The sequence below is a fragment of the Dromaius novaehollandiae genome, chromosome 7 (genome assembly GCF_036370855.1).
Source record: "Dromaius novaehollandiae isolate bDroNov1 chromosome 7, bDroNov1.hap1, whole genome shotgun sequence".
Taxonomy (NCBI): Eukaryota; Metazoa; Chordata; class Aves; order Casuariiformes; family Dromaiidae; genus Dromaius; species Dromaius novaehollandiae.
Genome location: NC_088104.1, coordinates 3,500,551 through 3,518,193, shown reverse-complemented (window position 1 = coordinate 3,518,193; position 17,643 = coordinate 3,500,551). Strand labels below are relative to the sequence as shown.

Genomic DNA, 17,643 nt, shown 5'->3' with positions numbered 1-17,643 from the left:
GCGTAGGAGTTTCACTGAATCCGGCAGAAATGAGCAGAAGTAAGTTGAGCAGGATGCTGAACCCAGAGTCAGAGGTTTGCGAGCAGAATTCATTCTCCCGCTCTCCAGAGCGAGGAGCCCAAACACAGATGGCTTTGGGGTGGTTCTTTGCTTAGTTCAGCTGCAGGATTTCTAATCCAGACTGGCTGAAACACTCCTCTAATGCTAATAACTATATAGCACTATTAAGTTACTGGTATGATAGAGTTACAAGGAGTGTGGAAGTTTACAGAAATATGCAGTAATACTTGCTAGACCTGTAAATCTAGTTTGGGGGTTGGGTTTTTTGGTTTTTGTTTTCTTTTTCTTTCTTTTTTTTTTTTTTTTTTAATAAATGCAAACTTCATAAAATCAACTGCTAGTTACATATTTAAGTTATTTTCTCTTGCTTTAAGTCCACCTTGGTAGTTACAGAGGAGGTCAGGGAAATAGCGTTACTAATACCTTGCAATTAAAGCCATCCAATTTGTTGCTTATAGTATCTTTCATTACTGAAACATTACTGTTTAAGATCTGGGAGTCACTTCCACTTTATTACCCCATCGTAATAAAGATTACTGCTACCACTTACTCGGTTGCAGCTCTGGCGGGTTCTCAGTAGGTAGATCCACAACTCCGCTCGTGGGTAGTGGCCCTAAGGATGGTGACCGACCTTAACTGGGATTCGTACAAGTACTGTGGCTTGTTCTGAGTCCTGTGGCTTACTCCATGTTTCGTTTTTGCTATTCCAGTCTGAAATCATACTGCTCCTGTTCATAAACCAGAATCTAATCATGATATCTATATTTAGAAAATGAAGGAAGAACTGTTCAAACTCCCTGTAGTAAGGATGGGAAGGGAAGGAGTATCCAGACTTGTCGTTTCCTTGCAGAAGAGGGTTTTCAGTTTCTAAACGCATTTCTGGCATCATGCAGCAGTATGATTGACCTGTGCCTATGCTGGTTTTTAAAATGCAAATGGGTATTTCTGATGTTTCTCCCAAAGTCATAGACCCTGCTATATTCTTGCCAGTCCTCACGTGTGCTATTCTGAGTGGTTTGGCTATAGTAGACAGTTGGAGTTTGGCTGATACATATAGATCGTGCAAAATAGTGAAAAGGTGTGTACAAGCAGCATTAGTTTTCAGCATCGGAAGATTACAGGAATTATGGGCAGGAAGAAAGCTTGGACTATATTGGCCCAAGAAATTGTAGGAATACTTCAGAGGATCAAAAAAACCCCACAATCTTTGCAAAAAAGCATGAATCCACACCACATATATGTACATATTTTTGTTTTGCCTATTGACAGTACAAGTTGTAGGGTTAAAACATGTTTGTGAGTAAAACTATTGGCATATTCTACATGGGAATTCAACCACAAGCTATATATCAAGTTAGCACAGTTTACATTAATTAGCAAAACTCATCAGCTGCCAATCAAACCCCGCTGAGATCCAGTTTTGGCTGTAAGCTTGTGCTTAGCGGGGCTAGCTTGAGTGTAGTAACTCAGGTGTAGTAGCTGTGAACGGTTGCAGTAATGTGAGCTGGCTCTTGCTGGGACGGTGAGCGTTTGCTTGCAGGGAAGCTCCGGGGCTTGCACGTTGTTCCCGCCGTGAACTATGACAGTATTTGGTATATGCCCTCTGCTTTTGGGTTGTCGTCTTCTGGGACTACTCTGCTCCTCCATAGTAATACATGCATTATAACAAATACGAAGGTATAAAAATATAATGATGAATTCCTCAGTTAAGGATAAATATCACTCTTTTTTGATTTCTTTTTTTCTTCTCTCAAATCTCTCAAAAATTGATGTAAAACGTTGTATTAAGCCTTAGTGTAAAAGCAGAGATTGATGCACCACTTTGTGGTGTAAACTTAGGGTCACATGTCAACAGGATTTTGGAGGAATAACACCTTGCTTGTCCTCTAAAAAAATTAAATATCTGTTTCTAAAAACTGTAGAACTCTTGGAACTGCTTTTGTCTACTGGGAAGAAGGAGAAGAGAAACATGGCTGAATTGTCTCTAACTAGCGTTGAGTATTTCCTGGTACTATGCCTTTTGCAAGGCAACACAATTGTATCTGTACTTTAAATTATTTATCATTATTTTTGAACTGTCCTGCAGAACCTCCTTTGTTAGCAGTAAGTTCTGATTGAGATATTTGCTCAATCAACATGGGCTCGATAGCTGGGTGATGAGTACCTGCGTTAGGCTCTATGCCGTCTGAAGTAGCCTTTCTCCCGCTGTTAGCTAGTAGGGAAAGAAGCCTCCAAATTGCCGTCCGAGTGCCCAAAACCAGGCACTGCAAATACCCCCGTAAGGGACCTAGCGAATATGTTGTCTTAGTGCAACAGTGTCCGTGGCAATAGGCCTTAGCAGGGTCGCACAAACACCTCGTGGGGTTCAGTGACAGTGTCTTTGTTGTCCAAACCATGTAGGAGATGGATGATAGCATGTTTTCTGTTTTATGTGTGGATATTTACAGGCGGTAGATTACTCATCTCTGCCTTTTTCTGTACAGCGAAGGAAGTTTTTCTGGCACCAAAGTAGTTTGTCTCAATTTGAAATTTTGGTTTCCGAAAACAAACCCTTTTACTGCAAAAGAAATACTGGATAAAAGTTTCTTAAATCAGAGTGCGTTTACAAAATGGTGGCTGTTTAGGAAATTATTACAGATGGTAGCAAGCTGATCAGGTACAGCAGAGTAGTTGCATAGCGATTACGGGCAGTACAGCGCTGCTGTCGCCTGTCCTAGCTGGAAGGAGGGAGGAGAACGCCCTGTCTCAGTGTAGAGCTTGCGGTGCTGCTGGAGCAGGGTAAAAATCCTCCAGTCCTAGATCAGGCTAGCGTAGGGTGATGGAAACGTGCATCTCGGCGCTAACATTGTTTAAAACACGTTAGTGGGCTGTGCTCCCGCCCAACGGGGAGCGTAGGTAGGTTTCGGATGCTGCAATGTCCCATGTGCACTGCCTTGTTGTTGCTGTTAGGTGCACGTGTGCTGCAGAGCTCTGATTTACCTGCCCGACATCCCCTGTCCTCTCTTGCCCCAGCAAAGCCCAGACGCAAACGTGGCACCACGATGTTGCTGTGGTTGGCAGATAGTTTTGTTTCTTGAACACCTCGATGCATGAGATAATGTAACTGCACATCAAGTACATTTAGGCCTTGGAGAAGACTTCTTTTCAATTACCAATAGGGTGTTCAGTATTGTATAACATCTGTCATAAAGACCTAACAATATGATAGAGGAAGAGACAGAACAAAAGCACTTGGAAGAGGTGTTTGTAAACCCCGAGAAGTGAAGTTTTGTGCCAGAACCATTCTGAAGCTGAAGGTGCGGCAGATGCTTTTCATTATCTAGCATGTCTGATCCTTAGCCATACCCATACTTCTGTTTTAAAAAGCTAAAAAATAGCTACTCTGGATCTTGCTGTGATCCCATGTTAAGCCAGAAACATCTACCATTGGATGAGCAACTGTTGAATGGGGACTTCATGTAAATACAGCTGACTTGGAGATGATGCACATCTGAGTAAGTTTCTCTGATGTCTGTACAGAATAAAGTTTGAGGGATTTTACTGTTTGGTGGTTTGTTTTTCTTCTGTGTAAAGAGTTGAGGCGGATTAATGAAATAGGCTTTATTCATCCATCTTTTGGTCTTTATTAAACATCCTATGGAAATTCCCCTGGATTGCTTGCTCTTCCAGAGCCCTGTTTTTAAAATGTGTAGATGAATACTATCACTGCTAATGGAATCGAGTCCCTGCAAGGACTTCTTAAATCCGTACGGTCAAAAGTAAGTGGGGGTTTTAGTAAGAAGCATTTACTTTAAAACAGACTTGTTCTCCTGGCCTACATATTCCTGGCTCGTGAAAATGGCAGTTCCCTGTCAGTCTATCGCACTTCTGCAATCTGGGATTTATCCCGCGTTGAAGTTTCCTCTGGCTGTCACTGCAGCCGGAGAGGGAGAAGCCCCAATCAGACACAACTGTGAAGGCTTTGGTGTGTAACAGCACGTAGGCCTTTCTTTTTAATTCTAGTGTTATGATGCCAGGGAAGGTAAGCCAGGAGAGCTTTGTCCCAGACAACCTATAATTTCTTCGGGAATAGTGAAGCTAAATTTTCTGACAGCGTGGAATCTTAAAAGCCTGTATCTGTTTGTCTCGGCGTCTCAGATGCGGGTGCTACAAGGGACGGCTCATGGATGACAACTTTTTGGCTTTAGCATTTAGTCTTGCATTCAGCTAATTTCAATATTCCCTGCATAAGCTTACCAAATTTTAGAGGGAGAAAAGGGCTTCTTCCCTCCCCCTTAGCTGTCTTTCTCTTAGTTGCTTGAATTTTCTGGCTGCAAAACATTGTACTAATACTTTAATGATAGGGCTTTAGCTTCTTGGCATTCTTTAATGTTTGCAAGTATAAAATTCGTTTGTAGGAGAGAGCAGTTGCATGTTTTGCCTGTCATGGGATCATTGCTGAAGACAGGAGAGAAGAGGATATAAAAATTGCCCGTTACTTTCTGCTTGGCCTTTTCTGTTAGTGCTGTTGCTTAGCCCGTGGAGAGCCGAGTCATGTCTCCAAGGGAAATGCGAGGAGAGGAGCTCTGGCAGGCGCTTTGAGACAGCCCTCCTGCTTGCAGCCAAGTGCTCTGGTGACTCTGCAAGAAGCGTGCTGGCGTGGAGGTGCGTAGCGCATGCCTGCGGACCCGCGCCTCCGCTGCCCTTCTGCGGGGCCGTCGTTTCTCTAGTGACCAGCTGCTTGCTGGAGAAATGACAGCGGTGGGCATCGGGTTGTAGGCCTGGAGGTGCGACTGCAGCGTGGTTAGGCATACTCGAACTCGCTTGGGTGCAAAAGCAGTAAACTTGCAGGAGAACAGGCTGCAACATGCTCCAGCTGTTCTCACAGGCACTTTTGCTGCTGCCTTTTTCATTGCTATTTGTACCCAACCTAGTGAGATTAAAACTAGGTCATGTCCGTCTGTCTGTCTGCGGTTACACCCTTCTGTTTGCAGTGGAGGCATACCTTAAATTTAATCTCTCTTACCCAGGGAGTCCTCCCTCCTCTCCCTTCCCCCAGCGTCAAAGACAGGCAAGAAACTGTGAAGCCAGAACGTTAAATCGGGGAAATGTTGGTTGCTGCTTTGTCTGATAACAGTAAGGATTTATTGCTGTGATTCTTCCTGTTTTTAACATGTAGAGTGAACACACATGTTCATAAAATATTTAATTACAACATTTCAGTTATGTCATTGTCTTAGCTGAAAGTAAATTCATCTGAAAGACTGAGCTGTTCCCTTTTAGAGGGTTGAGATCATTATATCCTTGCATGGACTTTTCTGAAGTCCCTAGGTGCAAGTCCCAAGCCTAAGGTTGTGTTTCTCCTGTCCCCATAGATAATCCAAAGTAAGTCTAGGCTATGGTAATTATGTCCTAAAAAGCCCCAGTTTCCAGGCAAAAATAAGTAAGACATGTTACTGAAGTCCATTCACATCCACAGTAGCAGAAGTCCCGTCAGGCGCCTTTTTGCCTGCTTCCTTTCCCAGCCTCCACCCTGCACTTTTTTCCTTAAAGAAAATAAACTTTCACTTCCAGATCCAAATGCGTTTCTTTTGCTATAAATCTCAGAATGAGCAAGCAGGAATATTATTTTATAGGTATAGGTATCCATATCTTCAGTTTTAGAAAAAAAAAAGTATTTTCTGTGCTGAAGCTTCTTTACAGAGGAAATGTCTGAACAGAGGTGTTTTATACCTGTTTTATACCAATTTCTTTGAGTAATTCGGTGCAACTGTAAGGTATGTTTGCAATAGATAGGAATTTTGAAAATATGTGGGTCTGTCAGGAATGCAGACTATGCATTGCCATCATTTTTCAACATACCATGATTCAAACTTTGTTTTAGAAAATAAATGTCAGATGTGTTATTTTTACTTTTGTATACAAATATTTGGGTTTCTTTTTCTTTAATGGTTTGTACTAATATTGATGAGGCAGTATGCATTATGTAACAGTGATTATCGGGTTTTTTACTTGGGTTGTTTTATTTGTTCTTCAGTGGATCAGGTGTTAAAAGATTTGATTATTTTGTATTTCCCTAGGTAAAAGGTTACGAAAAGAGGGTTTCTGGTATGCTTTACAAGAAACTAGAAGAGCGGTTTATACAAATACAATAAATAAATAAATAAATCTAGAAAAATATATGCAAGTAAAATACTGCAGGAAACATGAGACAGCAAAAACCAGCCTTCTTTGCAGAATGTTTTTGATCAAATAAGCTTCTTCCTGGACAAGTAAAATTCAGATTAATATTTGTGACTGTTGCCAACTTCTAAATGTGATCAATTTTACAAGTCCACTTATAATTTATTTTCTTTGTAGATCATAATTTCAGATAAATATCACTAAAAGGCAATTCTGAGCTGAAGAGACAAAGGCAATTAAACTCGCCATTAATTTGTTTATCAGTGTCACATGGAATAAATTGATTGCAAGTTTTCATAAATTATCTGGATGTGCCAATGGAGAAATAACTTTGTGGAATATTGGAATGAGACAATCTAAATTTTTTTTTTACGGAGTCACATGTTTAATTTAACATTGTCCAAATGAGGCTTCGTATGACAAAATTCAGAGAAAACATGGCTGATGTGGAAACTCGTTTTGGCCAAATTATACTGGGGGACGAGGGCTTTATGGAGGAGAGGGAGAAGATGGGGGTGGGGAAGCAGGGGCAGGCAGGCAGAGGCTTCCTGAGCAGGAGCTCAGAAAAAAGCATTGCCGAGTCCCGGTTTTCCAACGGGAACCTCTGATGAGCGCTTCCTGTCCGGGAAGAAGGACATACTAGCTTTAAAAGATCAATTTTGAGTTCTTTTGGTTGTAAAGATAACCTTTAAGATGTGAGCCAGCGCCATGTAACGTTTCCAAGAATACAGCCTCACTGCTCCTGCTTCAAGCCTTGCTAAACAGCAAAGCAGCGGCAGAAGGATATTGTAATGCTGCGGTGGTGCTTTTCTCCTTCAGAATACTGTAGGCAGTGTGGAAATTACGGCAATCGTCTCTATTTCATACTGTTTGGAAAAGCTTTGAGCAGCAGTGGCAGCTTCCCTTCCTCAGCAGCTTCATGCAGTACTAGAGTAACGCATCTGTTTTACTAGGTCTCTTGATTTATGCTCGTGCTTTTAAGACAGATACCGTATCAGCTGCTAGCGTAGACCTTAGCACCTTCCTTGTAACCCCGTAGGCCTTGCGTGCTCTCTGCTGTGTGTGTGGCTGCAGTGAGGAGTTAAACCTCCACGTTTTTTGCCACCTATAATGGGTTTCTCTTTGTTGCTGGAAAAAAAAATAGATAAAGGTCTGTTTGTCCCAGGTGTTTGCTGTGATGGCCAAACAGGCTCGCATGCTTAGTTTTTAAACATACCTTTAATCACTGTTGAGGTCTTGTAGTCTGGCTTAAGGATTTTTGCACAGTTCCATCCTGATATGCTTAGGTTGTGATCCTTTGCTGTAACCATTTTATTTTATGATACCTATAGAGCTCTGAATTTCCATTTTATCTGCCATAGGGTGTTTTTTGTTTGTTTGTGGGGTCCTCCCGCCAAAGCATCCTCGTAGTAGCTGAGCAGGCGAACAAGTATGTCATTTGGCAAGTGGAGACCGAGATGGAAACGCTTGCTCTGGTCCGTGCCTGGAGTGGGACTGGAACTGGGCTCCTGGTCTAGTCTGTAAATACAGGATTGTGGTGTTGTTTCTATCCTGAATTATTGTCTAATAAAACAGCTTTTAGAAGCTAGTATGATAAGTGTGTCCTCTTGCTGTTACTCATATCTAATTTACCATGTGACGAGCAGGATTTATCACCCATGTCCAGTAGCTGTACAAACATCCTTTGTTATTCAGCTATTAAACTCTTTCTAGGTATGTGTAAATATATAACAACTTTAGTGTTTATAAAGATACCAGTTTAAAAACATGTTTAAATAACTGTCATGTACATATTTTCACTTTGGAGTTAAAACGCTACACGCCTGAAGGAACTGAGGTTGCGTGCATGTGAAGAGAAACCAGGTATTTGGGAGAGAAAGTGTGAATGTTTGGGGCTTTCTTAAAATTCTGCTGATTTTATGATACCGATAGTGATAAATTGGTGCCCTGAAACGAAGGGCAATTTAACCAGACTACTGTCTTTATAGTGCTGTTAGCTAACACTGCCTGTTGTCTTTGGGACGTAAGATCCATTTATGGATCAAACAGTGAACTTAGCGTGTGAAAGCTACCTCGTCGGAGCTCAAAGGACAGAAGTGAATTAGTATAATAAACGTGAGGGTGATTCTTTTTTTTTGTTGTTTTTTTTGGCCATTAGGTTGAACCATGAGTCTAGACCCAGCCCTATTTTTAATGAAGGTGTTTAGGCAAATACCTGTCCCTTAATGATGCACATCACTTTATCCGTAGGAGAAAAATAATAAGCAAAAATCATAAGGCTAACTTTTGCTGCTCTTTGGGTTTTGTGCTACGCATGGGGCAAGGAAGGACGATTTGTAAGACTTAGCTTTTTATGAATAGGATCTAAACCTAAGGAGAAGACTTTTAAAATAGAGTACATTTTGCATGATTGTCACTGTGGTGTAGAAATATCAATATAGGTATCAATGTAGGTTGCAATTTAGTCTCAGAGTAAGATTATTTAGCATCTCTGAAAATTATTGCATTTTTAAATACTCCTTTTCAGGTATTTAGAAGACTAGTTTACACTTTTTTGACATCATTTGAGTTTCTCTATTTTTTATTCAAGTGAAGCATATATGTTTAAACACATTTTATCCATTCAAAAAAGTAAACTTGTTCATTGAGAAGTATAATTCAGTTAAAAGGATGAAAATTTGACATCAGCAGTATCATTGGAAATCAGCAGTATCATAATACAGGTTGGTCAAACCAAATTGTCCAAAAAAATCCCACATGCATGTTTTTCTTTTTTCAATGGATAGAGCAATTGGTAGTTTTTTTAATGGACTTTGCATTTGAGTTCCTCAGAAGAGGGGATGATTATATGAAGAAAATGAATCTCTGCAGGTTTGTGTGCCTTTACATTGAGAGGAGCACTAATTGTTACCTTGTGGTAGATAATAAAACCTATCTATTTATATATTTTTTAAAAATGTTTTTCCCCCTCTCCCCTCTTCCTTTCTTTGAATCTTCAGGGTCAACTTACCCTATGCAAGTATCTCTTTATTTCGGTTTCCTCTTCTGTATAGGTACATATTAGGCATGCTTAATAGCATGAGAATAACTTAAAAAATCAGTCATCATTGGATTATACACTGTGTGTGCCTCACTAGAGGGCAATGGATCGCTGTCACATTTCCATGACTTTTCTAGGAATAGTAAATCACTTAGTCATCCTTTGGAGAGAGGCAGAAGTTCTTGCTCTTTGATTCTTCTCGAAAGCCATTGCTGTGTCATCCACAGCTTTAGGAAGTGTGTCATGCTGTGAAAAAGCTTTTTTTTTTTTTTTTCCTTCCCCCTTTTTTTTTTCCCCTGTCCTTTTTGATGTCCCTGTAGGCAAGAGTTTGCCAAGAGGCAAGAGTAGAGACCAGTGTGCAAGAGGAATGGTATTTCTTGAGTCTGGATACGCGTGGCTCTGAGGAGGTAATATCAGAGATATTGGTGCGACTTCCTTCTAAACATTTTGCTTCAGATAGCTGCAAACTGCAAATTTGACCGGCTGTTGCAGAAGGGATGGAAGAACTTTCTCGTGAGCTTTCAGTGTTTTCTTCAGTGCATCCTGAGCAGGCATCAGGGCTCTTGGAGCACTCTTGCATTTGTGTGGCTGGCTTTAGACCGGAGGTGTGTTCGGAGCAGTCTGGCCAAGCCCTGTTAGTGTGGGAGAAGGTGGTCTGGTTTTTAAAGACGTGCTGGGCTCCAGGAGTGTATGGTCGGCGGTGAAAGGTCCAGGGCTCAAACGGTTGAGCTGTATTCTCGGCGCTGCTGTGCACTTCGTGTGTGCCGTCATGTTGATCACGCTCTTCACGTCTGTGCTTTAAAAAGTGACTGATGGAGGCCTTGCATCACGCTGTTAATACAACATTAAATTTATTCACGTTGTTAGAGAGCTCAGGATTACAGTAACAGAATTCAGGGAGAAGCTGAAAATAAATACTCCTGACGAGGTTTGTGGTGCTATAATTTCAAAGATACTTAGTGAAATTTCAGCCATGTAAATTGTGTCTGACTCATGCTCACGGTCTTCAAAGTCAGCTTTTAAAACATACTTTTTGAAGTTTTCCTTGTTGCATACAGACTATTGAAGAAAATAGGAGAGCATACAAGTAATAAACAGAAAATTTATAGGCTCAGGGCATTTTTGGCACTTGTGTAACTCCAATATAAATTTGCATTCCTTTATTTTGTTTTTCCTTTAAGTGGCCTTTTCCTGATATCTGTAACTTTCCCATTTATAAGGAGGGAAAAGTTGACTGCAGTCAAAGATACACTGTGCCGAAAAAGGGTAGAAGCTCATCACTTCTGAACTTGGACAATGGTTTTCTGTCGTATTCTGTGCATATTGCTGCAAATTCCCAAAATGTCACGATAAAAATACCCTGTTTGATTATGTAATTAGAAAAGTCCCGACTTCTTTTTTTAGATTAAAGGAAGGCAAAGTTCAATTACATGTGCAATACCGTGCCTTGAGGAGAATGGTCCAGATTCGACCTCCAGCAACCATCCGGGGCTGCTCTGGGTAATTTTGCAAAGATTGAACCGTCTCAGTCTTGGCATGCAGCAGTCCCCCGCCATGTCCGTGAAGAGGACCCGTCATTTGCTAGCGGGGACCTGTCTAATGGGTATGCTGGGAAAAACTGAGGGGAGGAAAGAGATATTTTACTGCTGTCAGCAGAAGAAACAGGGTATGCCTGATGCCTGCTAACAGCTCGCTTCGCTTCCCCCGCGCCGTCCCCTGGCATTATGTGCCACCGCGTCCCCTGGCAGGTGGCCTCGGAGCCTGCTAATTGCAGCCTAGCACAGCATGTGCGAAACGCTTCCTGCCGTATGTCCCGCTGCCGCCGGAGCCCTTTCGGTGCTATCCTGTCAGGAGCCACGGCAACAGATGTGTTCAGAAAAGGCAAGAGCTTACGTTTCATTCAGTTCAGTTCCACGTTTTCACGGGACCATATGGTTTATATAGATGTTTTGTATACATCTCATCTAGCAGATGATTAGAAGTTGAGGATTAAATGCAGGATCGAGCTTCCACCAAAATCCGTGTAGATCAACATTGTCAAAAACATGGTCAGGCCCTAAAAGTGAGGGAGCTGCCTGGACAGCTTTCTGTTTGAGAATATAGAGGTGAATGTCCATTTAAATAAATTGTACTGATAGATTTAATGAGCCTTAGGTCTCGCCTACCACTTTGAGCGTCTGAAGTCCGTACACAGAATGTTAGCTTGTCTTTGCCAAAATTTTTGAAACAGACAAAATTATGGAAACAGAGAAAAAAGCCACTTGCAGCAGTGGGATGCAGAATTGAAAGCAGGATAGTCTTGAGCACGTAGCATCTTTTAATGCCTGTGTCCTGCCGAGGCCTGCGGCTGGCCTGCGCGTGTTGGGGGAAGCAGCGGTGGTGCTGGGTGCCGGCGCTGAGGCTTCATCCCACCCCAAGCAGCTGCGACGTGCATGAGGCCGGGAGGGTTGTTAGCGCAGTTGGGATGCTGAGCTTGGGTCTTCCCAGTTCCCAAACTGGTTTCTTGCGTACAGCAGTCAGACCTTTGTCTCAATGTCTCTATTACCTTATAATATTATAATTTTGGGGAATACCTGGGAGGGAGGAGGGGAAGGATTTGGATATGAATATGCTGAATTTATCTATTCTCTATGTTTATATTCGAGCTAGCTGAATTCAGAAAAGGAAGCTTTTTCTCATTTAAGAAACCAAACTCTTATAGCCGCAAGTAAATAGCAGAAGATGTTACTAGATTGAGTGTGCAGCCTGGGTTGGTTTTGCAGTTTCAGTTATCACTAGCTATAAATCGTCTTTGAGAAAAGCTTTGTTTCCTTCTGTTTTGAGAACATCTAGCTTTCCACACAGTTCTAATTGGGCAGATATAAAAAGCGATATGGGAACTTATTACGGCAAATAGCAATCGGATCCTGTGGAGATTGAATAGACTGGTGTCCAAGGCCCTCGGAGTTTAGAAAGCATATTTGCTTCTTGGATTAAATGACACACGTATCAGTCAACTCTCCTGAGGAACTGCGAGTATCTTCACCCGAGCAGCAGCTGCGAGAGGAGTGCAGGACTTTCACCTTGAGTACTACTTAAAGGCAACTTTTCATGTGTTGGAAATGGAGCTCGTCAAGTCTGAAACCATGGTGCATAGGGAACAAGCTAGACAACTAAACATCCAAGCAGTGGACTAGACCAGAATAAAAACTCGGGTCAGGTATACACAAATAGAAACACAGTGGTATGTAGATTCATTATGTTTTTCATCAGGTCGTGTTTGCCTTTGATGAATGCGGGAGTACCAGCGCGTGCAGCGATGTCGTCGTTACTTGTAGGACGCAGGTTTTGGGTGGCGCACGTTGTTGAATTTTTACCCTCTCGCTGGCAAACGTGGCACGTAGGATCGCTGCTCGGGAAGGCAAGTTTGTACAGCTGGCTGCAGCCAGTGGCCTTCCGCTGCCTATAGAGAGAGCAGCAAAGAAGTATGCGGTCAGGGATGCTCCTTATCCTTCGCTGTTTGAGGAGAGTCCATTTTCCTTCCAGCTTCTCTTTAGTATACTTGGACAAATTAAAACGGCATTTTCCAGAAGTCACTGATGATTTAATCCAACCTGTTAAAGTAGACCTCTACGTAATGAGCATCCTCTGCAGCTCAGGGCTGGAAGCCCAGTCAGCGCTCGGCAGGCCAAGAGAGATTTAGCCTATAGATATCACCTCAGTTCCCCTGTTTAACTCTCTGTTAAAAGCAATTTAAATATTCTGTGATTAAAAACTAAAATCATAGGGCTGCATTCAGCCATATACAAGGCAAAAGTGATCTTTATTCTTCAATTGCCATATATAAAACACACAATTTCTGTGGAAGTAGGAGTCTCTGGAAGATGGAGTGGTTTGTTTTTGACCCGTAGTATTATGAGGTGGTATTTTTAGCTCTGTGAGTGCTAAATTCCTTTCTTCATAAAATCAAATCTGGATCTTCATACTTTTATTTGTAGGCCATTTAGTCTCACAGAATTGAATGACTTTAATTGTGGATTAATATCAAAATAAGTGGTATATGATGTATCTATGTGAACCTTCTTTCTATTTTTATAAAAATGTATCAGCGTTTCTTTCATACTTTCAGCAATTAGGCACTTAAAATCTCACATATGATGGCATTGAAAAGTGGCATTGTAAAAAAATATCAGGGCAATCCAGTAAAACATATTTGAGGTACCTAAAATGGTTAGATAGCTTTATTCATACCAAAAAAAAAGCCTTTGACTCCCTTTTGTGATGTTCAGGACTTAGCATTTGAAACTTGTACGTATACAAACGTGACCTCTCAGAACTTCAGCCCAAGCCAGCTCATTTAAACTTTCCATTGACTTCAGTCGGTTATCAAGTCCTTAATTTTATGCCCTGGGCGGGGGGGGGGAAGGCTGAAAAGTTATTATTAAAATTCAAAGAGAATATTTTGTTCTCAAAGTTGAAGATGTTTCCATTGATGCAGAAGAGAGCATATCTAGGGGTGGTGTCCTGAAAACGTGCATACTTTTAAAGTAGCTTTTGAAAGCAAGGTTGCTTTCCTGCCAGACGGCAATATGTTTTGCAAATCACAAATTGATTAGCAAGTTTTAAATATCTACTTAGAAGAAAGGTACTCATGTATTCATTGACCAAAGTCAAGACTTCTTATATAGCCAAAGCATTTTTTGCTTAATTTTTAAATTCTAATGATAACTTTAGGAATAAGATAAGTTCTTGTATTATATTTCTGGTATTTGAATATGAATATACTAATATAAATCAGTATATTATGACATTTGCAGAGTGGGAATGATTGTATTTAAGTAAAAGTATAAGGAGTCCCTTTATTTGCGTTCTGCAGGGACTTGCCTTCTCGGTAGCAAAGAACTCAGGGTGGCTTTGCAAGGCTTCGTGCTGGTAAGCTGGGCTCCGTGCTAGTGCAGACTGCGGGAAAAAAGGCCTTGCAGCAGCTCGGTGCTCTGAATCGCTTTAGGTGTGGTGCGTTGCAGCCCTGCAAGTAGTCTTAGCTTTTTATGAAGCATTTAAAAATTTTCAAAACAATTATGAACTCTTTGACTCCGCAGTTCAAGCGTTCCCAGATTGTTTTGTGTTGCTCAGAAGTGTTGTAGCTTTGTGCGATGGGACGTCGAGCCTATGCACACTCTCTAGCGCGGCGTGCCATAGGTGTGTACGGTCCGGTCGGGAAGTCGGTTTTCACGCCAAGCAGAAGCACTTTGGATGTGCTGTTGTGCAGCTTCCAGGCTTCCTAGCCTAGCTGGAGCTATAATTTATTTAAATACAATGAGAGTAATACTCAGTTCCTTCTGACAGTTTGCAGTGACTGATCTCTGTGTGTGATCTGTAAGCAGCAGAAACTGTAATTCCGGCTGGAATTGTGGTTCTCAGTGTTTGCTCAGTGCCATGGGAGCATTTCCAGGCAGAAGGCACCGAGCGGTACCGGGGAGTTAGTGTGGATGGGGTGGATCGGCGGCGTCCGGCGGGGTGTTTGGCTCCGGTGCCCCGGTGCCCATCTCGGGTAAGCAGCGCGGGGTGGAACGGGTTGTGCCCTCCTTCTGGTTTCCTTCAGTGTCGTTTTCAAACCTTGACAACGCCTTTTTGAAGACCTCGATTGAACGTTTTCAGAAACGGCGGTGGTGGACGTGCCGCAGAAGTCGTGCTTGGTCCCTCCTCGCTGACCGGGAAGTCGTCTCTTCTATTTTTGTGTTTGTGATTTCCCGCAGGGGGTTGTCCCTGCCACTCCGGCTTGGAAATCTCCGCCTAAGATCTCTTCTGCAGAGCAATTCTCTTTGTAGGGTTTCCGCCGCTTCTTTAGCAATTGATGAATGACTGTGTTGTGATTTTGGCTGGGGAGAAGTTTGCCTTTTCCTGACGTCGTCTTTTCTGCCATGCGTGTTTTTACAGCCTTTTATGAAACTTTGTTCATTTCATACTGTAGCTGCTTCTCATTGAAAAACCCATTTTAAAGATATCTGGTGTCTATATAGCATCTGCCTGGGGTCTCTGAAGCTTTTATAAGTATGATAAATAGTTATTGTATATAGACTTATAAGTCATTTGTGTCTTACAGTCTCAATTCAATATCACTACTAGATAATCTTTATTATTGCCTTTCTGTTACTTTTTTTCCCCTCATTTACCCAATGTGCTACACAAAAGCGCAATAGTTTGCAACGCGTTAACGTAATTTTTGGGTATCTCTAAAAGAGGGGTCCTTGAAATAATCGTCAATAATGTCATTTTCAACTTGTAAATAATACCTGTGAGATCTAAAATTTTAGTGTCCTTATTATCTTTGGGTTTTTTCTACCTTAAAAGCTCATGGGCTTCAACTGTGGGAATGTTTCAGATTTTAAAGTTTAGTAGTCTGGCTACTCAGACCTTGAGGCTGAAGGTTTGAGGGTGAAGTTTCTCCATCTTGAGATGAATGAAGCTTGTTTTAGCTGAAGAAGCAATAGCTATAGTGTGCTTTAAAGAAGAGTGATACTGACGTGTGAACACTTTTACCTGTGTTTAATATTTTTGTATTCTATGCATATAATATGTAAGTGTAATATTCTAATTTTAAGTTTGTATTTCATTATTCTAAATCGTGTTGTTTCTCTGGGATTTAGTCAGTCTCATGCAAAAGTGGGTATTGAGCTATGGCTGTGAAATCTGAGGCAGAGCGGGACTTTGAAAGTGCTATAAAATCCTCGGGCTTATTGTCTCAAAATTTGCCCTGTTTTATCAGGAAGCAGAGGGCCCTCGCCTGTAATTCATGAGCTAAATTTCTGGTCATTTAAATAAAAAATATTTTTGGACAGTTTCTCAAACATCAACATTTTGTAAATTTAATGGATTTTCCAACTCTTTGTGTATAGCTGTGGTCAAGGCTTGCTAATCATCATTTATCAAATCATCTTAGCTTTGCGAAATTTCTGACAGCGCACAGACCATTAACTAAGCAATATTGGAATTGCCAACAAAAGTTTTATTCTTCTGAGCAACATTTGCTTTCAACGCTTTGACTGGGAAATTGAAATAAATGTGTGAAGCAAATTTTGGCCGAAGGATTTGCAGGCAGACAGGCAATCGTACTGACTTGATGGATCAAAGAGACAAAGTTCAGCTTTTGAACTGCATATACTGGCTGTCCAAGCTTAATCCCTGGCAGCAGGCGGAGAGTGCTCTGTAGCTACTTTGCTGCTGCTGGTGTTTGTCCGGTTTCTTTATTCTTTTGCAGTTACTTGTCTATATTTTTTGTGAGAACCTAATGTCTGTGCTTGACACAAATTTGCTGACTGTTTTGTGGAAGAAAATAGATGACGTGTGTACTGCAGCAGTGCATAAGAGTAGTGACCGAGCATGCTTCAGCTTTTCCACGTGTAGCACAACTGGTCGAGTTCAGAGATGAAAGGCAGAAGATAAAACCATTTGTTGAATACGAGAACTGGATGTGCCTTAGGCCAAAAGGTTCCTAGTACACAACCAGGCTAATGTGAAGTAGTCCAAGTATTTTTAGACTGAGATTGCTATTCATGTAAAATAAGAGAATAAAGAGTGAGGAGATGAAGTCGGATGAACCGGAGGGAACGCACATGTGAAAATGAATGTGATTTAAATTGTGGGATGGGTGGATGAAGAGATCTCAGCAAGTGAAACAACTAAGGTCAGCGGGATTGATTTCAGGCTGCGGTATTTGAAAAAGAGGAAGCAACTAGGTGAAGAGACCAGGGAGAAAAGTCAGAAAATTAATTAAATTAATGAGGCACCTAATTTCTAATATAAACAAATAAAAAATCTCAAGCTTTTGTCTGTCTTTTGCGTCACTCGGGGTTGCGTGGATGGGAAGGGGCAGAGGCCCACATCTCTCTCGGCTCTCCTCTGGTCTGAGGAGGCCTGTTTTTCTTCCCAGGAGAGCCATGGTGGGTCAGATCCGTGGTCCATCCAGCCCTTTCTGGATCCTGCCTGTGAGAACGGATGGGGCAGGTGCTCAGCAGAGGTGGATCTGCAGAGATATGCTGCGTTGGTTATCAGAGCCTCAGATGCCATGCCAGCAGAGTTAAAGACAGTTTGACATGAAGGTTGTTCTCGGGGCACTTGTTTTTAATAGCTACTGATAGATCTGTATTCCGCTATTTTACTAATCCCTTTTTGAGGGGATTTATAATTTTGTTCTCCACTACATCCTGCAGCAGCGTTCTGGACTCTGATCCCTCAGTGTATTGTTTTCAAGAGTACGGGGCATCTTCCGTGAGGAATCCAAATCCAAGGGGTCCCTGAGGAATTCAGAAACACCCTCTGGGAAGCTTTGGGCAAGAAGCTGGGAAGAGGCGTTCTGGGAACCGTGGTGGGTTCACGCGCACTGATGGTGTAGAAGGAGGCAG

The 17,643-nt window shown here is 41.8% G+C and overlaps 1 protein-coding gene across 6 annotated transcripts in view; it reads left to right on the top strand.

Annotated features, from left to right (window-relative positions):
* Positions 1-17,643, top strand: part of MBD5 (methyl-CpG binding domain protein 5) — a 138,222-nt gene that overhangs the window by 16,030 nt on the left and 104,549 nt on the right. The window lies entirely within an intron of this gene.